The sequence below is a fragment of the Cyanistes caeruleus genome, chromosome Z (assembly GCF_971803275.1).
Source record: "Cyanistes caeruleus chromosome Z, bCyaCae1.hap1.1, whole genome shotgun sequence".
Lineage (NCBI taxonomy): Eukaryota > Metazoa > Chordata > Aves > Passeriformes > Paridae > Cyanistes > Cyanistes caeruleus.
This window is the reverse complement of record NC_141732.1, coordinates 11,256,848-11,266,427: the sequence shown is the minus strand read 5'-3', so window position 1 is coordinate 11,266,427 and position 9,580 is coordinate 11,256,848. Positions and strand designations below refer to the sequence as shown.

Sequence of the window (9,580 nt, the reverse complement as noted above, 5' to 3'; positions counted from 1 at the left end):
TAAACCAGAGCACAATACAAATATGCAGTATGTTCTTCATTAAAGGCTTTGAAGGACATGATGTTTAGGAAATAATCATCACACCTTTGAAGTCCACCACTGAATGTCAGTGGATATTATGTTAAGTTGATGGAACTCAGTTCAAACCGAGTAATAAATGCAATACCAAAAAGAGAAAGTCATTAAGACTCAATGCCCGGTGATTCTACTGCTTGTGAGAAATCACTCAGGTTGTATGGGGATACATACCTAGTTTTCTATTGCTTTTGTTTCATTGAATACATGAAAAATGAAACTGCTGAACTAACCCACAGTATAGCACAGGCATAGTCACATGTACAAAGTACCCTGTCTCTCTGTCAGAGCAATATGAACTGACTAAAATATGCAAATTACTATTGTTTCTAAGAGATTTAAGACCTGATTTGCAGCACAGTATTCCATTATTATTTTACTGTGGTTTCCTAGTCATTAAAATGGTGTAGTCTGTAACATGTCTTTCTTAAACATTTTGTTTTATTAACATAACTACATTTATAAAATTGCATCATTCTGAAAGTATCTAGAAAGATGATTTACAATTCAGTCCAATACCAAATTTCAGGTATTTGGGTACTCTGCCACTTAGAAACTCACAGAGGCATTCCCTTACTTTTTCTGCCATTTTAATGCCTGTGGAGTTTAAAGAGTATTATTAAAGATAATCAATCTATCATCAAAGAAAGGACAATTTTCTGATCCAACTGAACTTGAGGAAAAAAAATCATTTAGTAGACATATTTTCATCTACAGCGCAGACCTTTTTTCAGGTCTGAGAAACAGCAGTTCGAAATGGGACAGATTAGCATGTTTCTTCTCAGTAATATCAACAAGTTTTTGACTACAACCTATAGGGAATTTGGGGACTGATTTGTTAAACATAAAACATCTGCTTTTTATAGCCTTTTTGAGCTTTTCTCTTCAAAATTTTTAATTGAGGAAATAAGATATAACTGTTTACATAAATTTCCTTTAAATAATCACTGACCTCTGGTGGAGCTTAATTTGTGGTCTCTAGCCTATAAATAAAATCTAAATTACGGTTTCATTGATAAGGAACTCCACATTCTAGTACATTGTTTCTTGTGGTATTTAAAGAGTGAGACACACAAAGATGAGTTGTCTACCTGCATTACTCTTTGTATGTCCTGTGTTGTGTGATGTGACACCAGAGAGCTAAAATCCACCATCCTCTTTGCTAAAGGCATTTTACGGTATTGAAACTAAATATACATTTTCAAAAGATAGGATCCCACTGTGCATGTAAATCAGTTTCTTGTACATGTATTAGAATATGTATATACCTACCTGTCAACTTGCATGTATGATTACCTTGTGATGCTTAACCAAGTCCTGATGGAATTGTCCTGAGATGCTTATTTTTTACTAAATTTTGTCACACAGGCATTTTAAAATACTAAATTAAATATAAGAGAAATCAAGTTCTTAGGCTTTGTAGTAATGCTTGGCAAATTACAAAGGACTTTTTTATGGTAGTGATGATCCTGTGCAATTATTTAAGAACTTGCCTTCAATGAAATATACCTGAATCTGTTAAGCAATTTTATCATCTTTTACTTACCTATAGAGGTGCCTCAATCAGTAATAACATAGAGTTGCAACACTTAAGATTTGACAAAGAAAGATTTTTCCAGATCCTAAACCTTTTATGTTTTATTTTAAGGTATTAGCCATTTCATGTCATAGCATTTTGACATGAAATCTCTAAAATATTTGACCAGTATGGTCAAAGATGATGAGAGATTATATTTTAGGTTCAGCGGATCCAAGCATGATTCACTCAGTAGTATATGTATTTCCATCTCTCTGAAATATCCAATCCCTGTAAGAAAAAAGGTCTCCATCAAAGTTTCAGGCTTGAGAAATTATTAAATAATGGGGTTTTAAGTTCACTATGAAGGTTTTCCTTTTTTTAAAAAAAATTTGTCACATCTCTAGTGTATATTACAAACCATAGAAATAATATTGGTTTCTGAACGTTATTTTGATTTTCAACTTCTTGAGTATTTCTAATTTAAAAATCAAGTTAGAAAAATTATTGTAACATCTGGATATAAATTTTGTATTAATATTGATAATTTCAGAAAAATTGAGAGGTCTGATAAAAAATTAAGACAGGACAATGTTTCAAAATGTTAGGTCTTTGAAATATATGGTTTACTTAGTCATGTACAAAATTCTTTAGGCATTCTGTTATTCTTCACCTAGTGATGCTTCCTGGTTGTTTTGTGGGGAGAGGAGTTTGGTTTTTTGCTTGTTTGGGTTTTTCCTGGTGAGATTCAGTGGTGAATAATAAAAAACTGACTAAATTTTAAAAAGAAATTGAGAAAGCAGACAACAATGTTGACATGGTTAATAACATAAAAGATAGAACTGTAACAGTCCCACACCTAGAGCTAAATATCCAACATAAGTTGAATCTACACAGGTATTCTCTATTCCTGCTTTGTATGTGCCAAGAAACAGAAGATATTTCTATTGTTTCTATCTACTCTGTTAGTAACTCCCTGTATTTTATATATTCACTGTATATTCATTGTTTTGTTCATTTCCTGTCAAAGACAGGAAATTTGTCAATGCTCCTCTTACTTAGCAGGAGGGAAGCAGCTGTATTTTTAATTATTTTTCTTTTTAACTTGGTCACTACCATGTTCAACAAAATTATACTATTATCTCAGGTTTTTTAAGCTTGCTGAATATCTGACCTAGGAAACTAAGGTATACTCAGGGTCTGTACATGGGTGTGGAATGAGTCAAAGTCATGGAAGATATCAAGTGCAAAAGCTGAAGAAGCAGAAGTTTTAAATTACAGAAGCCTATCATCTTTCATGATCTTTTTTGATAACTCAAATTTTAATGTCATTCTTGCACTGGGTTGCTTCCTGTACATATTAAATTTGAATCCTTCCAGTAAGATCAAGAAAGTTATCTTACAGAAATGCTTGGGCTTTCTTTCCCTGGAGTGTTGGAGTGTAAGTTACAAGTATTCACATTCCTGCTCTGTGAAACTGTGTCCTGAGCATTGTGTGGCAGTGCCATCACTCAGACTTGACACAAGATATATTATGCAATATTTGGTGTACACTTCTACTGCAACTTGAGCAAAGACAAGTCTCAAAGTTTCAGTTTGGAAGAAAGAACACTGTTCATTTGTGAATATTCTACAACTACAATGTCACACATTGAGGTAAGGAAAGAAAACTCGTTTTTTGTTCGCTTTATTATTTAGATATGAAATAGTAAGGGAGGATAACAGAGGGGTTTTTTTTGGGGGGTGGGAAGGTTTTTTTTGTTTTGTTTTGTTTTAATTATCTGTATGCCCCTGGAATGTGCCTAATTAAGCAGACGGAAACACAGACCTTGCTCCTGACCCAACACTAGTGCCTTACCTCTCAAAATAATTCCTGGTAAGATAAATGTTTTATCTTCCTGTATTTTACCTATTTTCTTTATCACCAGACCATGTTATCATCAGATAACATGAGTTCTTGGCAAACTCTTGTCTATTTTTATTGCTTTTGCATTCAGCAGTGGTTTTGTTTCATTGTTTGATATTTTTCTTCTTGACCAAACATGTTCTGTAAACAACCAAAATAATAACACTCTCTATTGGAACATGTATTGTCTTAAGGTACAAATGAGAAAGATAAAATTTTACTCCCTAGATTAAAAAAAAAAAAAAAAGGAAAATAAAGGTTATTATTCTACTTAACATTTTCAACATGAGTTACTAGATACTTGCAGGAAATGGACAGAAACATTTGGAACAAATTTAATAAACTGACAACCTTATATAATATCATAATTAAGGGGTTTGTAGAGCTTGAATTCATACATATTCTTGGTATTTGAATACATAATGACATTGAATCATTGAAACTGCTGACATTTAAGAAAATAAACTTAAGCAAAATATTGTCTGTCATCATTGGTAATTTTTTCCATGAATCACTTTTGAATAAAATATTCAACATATGTTGAGCTTAACAGTTTGGCAACAGCTCACGGCAAGACTATGCCAAATTTTTTTTGATATTATTTGCTTTCATTAGGAAAGCAATTTAGATTCAATATTTGCAAACTACCAAAAGAACAGTGAATTGTTTTATTGGAAAGTTGATTTTCTGCTATCTCTTTGGGAGCCTTGAAATTTAGTATCAAAGTAGAGAGGTTAAATAGCAGAATTTCAATATGGTTACTTCTAATTGGAGAGCTTAAATAAGTCTTAAATGTGCTTAAAATAGACTAATCAATAGAAAATTGTCATTAAGTTCTCAATTAAGAAACAACAAATTAATTATGCCTTTGAATTACATGCAGCTGTATTATCCTAGCAAGTTTTAACAACATCCTCCATTTTTTTCTTTTTTTAATTACTGTTTTGTCAGATCATCATTCTTAATTTCATCCCAAGTACTAATTAACTATTTGGTTTGTATTTACTTAAATCCACATATTTCTCCTTTTACAGAATTCTTATTTGGTTGATTAGGATGAGTACAAATGGTGAAATAATTTTCACACTATTTTCCCCACACAATTTAATAATCAGTAATCAGAAAACAGTACAACAGAATAGAATACTTCAGGGTACTGTTCTAATTTACCTAAGTATTGCACACAGTTCCAGAGCCATAAACGAGTATGCAGATGGTGCTTTACGAAGTTTGATAGTACATTTGGGTGGTAAATGTATTACCATACATTTACCACCCAAATGTTGTGATGCATATTCTTCCTTTAAAAATATATAAAAGCAGATGACTGTTTTTACCTTTTATCAGCAAAATACGAAAGTAGTGTTTTCAGCCTCTGTAGAGATGCCTTGATTGTCATTGATATTTTGTTTTAACACTGTTGTGCTTCTAAGGAAGACTAAGTCATATCATGATTGAGTGACTACAATGTTCTTCTCCTGACATACAATTGAACCATTAGCTCAGGAGCTTAGGTAGACCAAAACTAAACTAAATGAAGTTCACCCAAACTTGATAGTAAAATAACAAAATAACATAGATACTACAAAACTGTCATGCAGCTAATTGTCTTAAAGCCTTTGCATATGTCATATCCCTGTATTACCATATCTGCCACAAAGCAGTTGCATACAAGTAAGTATTTGCAACCGTATCCTTCGAATTCTTTTTACAGATTTTCTCATAAATGAGAATGACTCAGAGATTACTTCAGTCTAACAAAGGCCCTCCTTCTTATTTAGTTCAAAGATGATGTGTGCTTTCCCTTCATACCAAGAGTTTAAAGCTCAGGGTACTGAAAGGGGTAAAGTTTAGCATGTGAACAAGTGCTCACAAAATGAACCCTGGACAAAGACAATGTGTAAAGTGTTACACTATTAAATGGAGACATTATAAACATCTATTTTATTATCCCTGTAAATGCTTGAATAAACAAAGATGCTATTTTTTTGTAAACCAAACTATTTGTCATAAAGTCAAAGCTGAAAATGATGAAAGATGTGAAAACTTTATAGGGTTTCCATTATAAATAAACCTCACACCAACAACTGGTTACATTTCACTGCATGACTGTGGAAAATCTATTTTTAAAACTGAGTAAACATTATCCTGGACCTAAAGGAAAAAGGCATATTATTACTTTAAATATTTTCACTAGCAGAATACCCCGTATCAGCATTCTAAGGTGAATTAATTTAGTTCAGTAGTGCAGCATGGAGAATAATGTATCAAATATTAAACAAAGATTTTGTTTCAAAGACAAGTTAATAAGTCTCTGCTTTCTGCTAAAGTTTATGGCAATTTAGTACAGATATTTTTCTTACCCTTTTCTTCACAATAAAAGTTTTTTAATGGAAAAGTCAAACTTATACAACTGGAATGAGTAATTTATGTTATGCCACAGTATGCAAATAATTTAAAATATATTACCACTCTATTGAATAAAACCAAGTAGATTTGTCTTTTTACATCTGGAATACTTTTTTTAAATTCAACTAAATCATGATGAAGAACAGAATATATAGAAGAATGATTATAATTTTGTATAGGACAATAAGAGAAAGATGCAGAGAAAACAAAGTACAGCTACATGTTGTAAGAAGTGTATAACATAGGAGAATACAGATGTAACCTGGGAATTTTTACCTCTCATAGGGAAAGAGAACATAATTATGGCAAAAATTCAAATATTTGCAACTTACGCTATTGGTCTTTTAATCTGTAAATTCTTTCCATAAGAAATGTGTCTTAAATATTTTCAAGGTAACCAATAGTATTAGGCATGCGTGGGGGGTGACAGTTTTTTTCTGCTATGCAGTTTAAGTCTCAATCAAATCATTCTGCAATTAATGAAAAAACTCAGTTTTCTTTTTCTTAATAATTTTGACTGTGAAGGTCTGTCATCTCGTATTTAGCTTTGCAGTAGAAAACCATCTTTGGATGCTGCAATATCCAGTCTTCTGTTCCATAGTGTTCCTGCTGAGCATTGCACTGTGAATTGCACTTTCCTTCAGTGAAAAGGGATCCTCTGCTGAGGCAACATGAAAAATACCAGTATCCACACACCTGCTTTGTAATGAAATTGAAGACTCAGCCCAAAAGAACATCAAATGCATATTAATAACAACTGTGCCAATGAACATGTGTACACAAGCTCTTGAGAACTAAGTTCTTCTTATCCTTCTATAACACAGTTGGAAGATGTTTCAAAAAAAATGTATGGATGCTACAACACCCAAATTTTATCCTTAGTATTAGGAGGCAAGATTCAACAGCAAGTGTATTCCAAGAGCATAAAATAAAACTGCCTGCTTTTCAGAAGAACTAAAGACCATAGCACTCATTAAGGTTGAATTCAGAAAAATTTTAAGATATTGCTGACATGGAAAAAGATTCTTTGTGATCTGGAGGGACCAAGGAACTATACTCTTAAAATTATTTGTTTGAAGAAAAGTTATAATCTAGTAAAGTTCTAGAGAGTTTGTAACTGAGGGACTTACCTATGAAGTAATGTTAGAATTACTTGAATTAAAATAGGTTACCAGAATTAATTTTACAAATTTGGAACTTAATCTGAAAGCAGTTTTCTAATTTCAAAATTCCTTTTTTCAGATCTATTCTGTTGAGTTCTATCTTTAAATATTATTCTTCCATTTGAGTTATATTTGCTTCTGAATGCACTGAGAAAAACATTGAAGACAGCATTCTTGTTACACTGACTTTTCTTCTACATTTTATTTCATCTTACATATGAAAACTCTTAAAAATCTTAAATTTCATAACAAGTGTGTTTAGAACTAGTGTCCAGATTTATACATTTTGTTCTTCTGACTGGTTATATATAGAAAATTAGACACAATTAAGAGATGCCCAGTAAAGCATGCCATTATAATTGATTAGGATTAGACAGGGACTAGGAAAAAACCTTTTTCTATTTGATTCTGGACAGTCATGAACACTTTTAGTGTGTGAAGAGGAAGTTGAATTTCTCAGCTTTTTTAATTACTCTCAGCTCAGACCTGCTTAATAAATTACTTTAAAAATACCTTGATAACTCTTTCTGATCATGAACATTTCTCTGATGACCATAGTGATTTTTTTGTAATTCAAGGATTTGGATTAATGAATCTGTAGAAGAAATGTTTTAGGATATGAACTACCAGTCACCATTACAGAATGCATCCTTATCACCTAAAGGAACTTGAAATAAGACAAATGTAACACTATTTTCCAATTATCTCAGGTCTGGGAACAAATAAACAAGACTGAGGGAGAAGGTTGTGTCCACAAAGAAAGCCAAATACAACAAGTGTACTGAGAATCAGCTCTGGATGGGATCAGGGTGGGGGAGGAGAGTTTCTGGGTATAGCCTCTAGATAAAGGGAGTTAATTCTAGCTCAGTTATAAACCCCATCCCAGGAAGGCCACGTACACATAGGACATTCACTTGAAAGGTGCCATAAGCCATCAAAGACCCCGAAGCTCCCCCAGGACTCATTGCTGAGACCTCACACCAGATGACTGTGCGTGATGCAAAGCGATGTGACAGATCCAAAGACTGTTAAAAGAGAGTGTCAAACTTTCCCTGTCACCCCTCAGAAGAAGCACCTGGGCAGTCCCATGGCCTAAACTTATACTAATCCATTAAACTCTGTGTTTTGTGGGATGCTCACCACCAAGAAAACTAGAAGAATACAAATAACAGGACACTACAAGTATCCATGGATTCATATTTTCTACTTAATCTGTCTCTGTCACTCTCTGTCTCTACAACCTATTTTTCTATTCCCTTCTACGTCTCTCTGTACTTCACATTTACTGTTATATATAATCCATAACAAGAGTTTGCCATATGGTCTTATTTGCTCCTTAATTTGGCCTGAGGCCTCTCTCTAGTATTTTTAATAGCTGGATCTTAACAGTCACTTATTTCCAGAATCAAAAATTAAGCTAGTTCGGGATCTCAGCAAGATTCCCTGTAAAAATGTGCATTATTCTGCTTTTCTTCTACCAGTCAGGTGGCATTTTCAATGAGAAGGTGTGAAACAGATAGTAATTTCATTATTGAAATAGAAGGATTGGATTGCTCTCAAGTAAAGACGAGTGGAGAAAAGCAAAGGAAAAAAATAATTGAAGTTTCCTGTCCTCTTGGTATGTGCTTTTACATGTGTGACTTCTCTGTAAAACCCTAAACCATTAAAAGTGTTGGTGTCCACTGCCTCATCTGGTTCAGGTCTCTAAGCCAAAAAGTAGCTCCAAATTCTCACCAATCTCCATGGCAACAAGCCTACCATAAAGCCAAACAAATCTCAGTACCAGCAAAAAAAAAAGGAGAAAATAGATACAGAACTTTTGTGTCTGGTGGCAGTCAGCTGCTGGATCGGCTTATATTACAAGAGAATTATTTTTACTAAAGCACATTGAATTCAATATTCAAATACTGTGCATATTAATTTTGCTTTTAAAATTATTTAACCACAAAGCAAAAAAATACTGATCAATATCATAGTTTTCCAAAAGGAAGAGATGTATGTTACAAATCTAAGCTACATAGTAGATGTAGGTAGAAAAGTCTGGATTTTAAGAAAAAGACAATTCTGAAAATTTAGCCCAAACATGGCATATTGGTTATATATGATGCCAGTACACCTGTACAAGAAGAGCTGGTAGAGGATTATGTTCACATCCAAGACACTAACAAAAGGAAAAAAAAACCAGCTAATTAAGTGCAAAATTCTATTCAATGATACAATGCTAGTAAAAGAAATAGCATGGAAGTTCAGTTGATTATGGTATGAAAATAGGAAGTATAGAACTAGAATTAATGTGCATGTAATTTCCAAAGGATAATTGTTTTTATATGTTGTAAACATGTGGCAGATTTTTGCATGAATCTTTTTATGAAGATACATAGATAAAGAAAAAATTATTCTATATATCCATGTATATGTAGATAAGAAAACTTGCAAAGGATTTGCTGACATATGCAACTCTAGAGAAAATAGATCACTTTGAAATTAACAGAAAATCTTCCATTTGACTCG

General features: G+C 32.8%; 1 long non-coding RNA gene across 1 annotated transcript; it reads left to right on the top strand.

The window, feature by feature from the left end:
* Window positions 1-2,695: 2,695 nt before the first annotated feature.
* LOC147648096 (uncharacterized) lies at window positions 2,696-8,754 on the top strand. Its single transcript, XR_015280425.1, has 2 exons — window positions 2,696-3,247; window positions 6,452-8,754. It is a non-coding gene; the product is annotated as an uncharacterized LOC147648096 (long non-coding RNA).
* The last annotated feature ends 826 nt before the right edge of the window (window positions 8,755-9,580 follow it).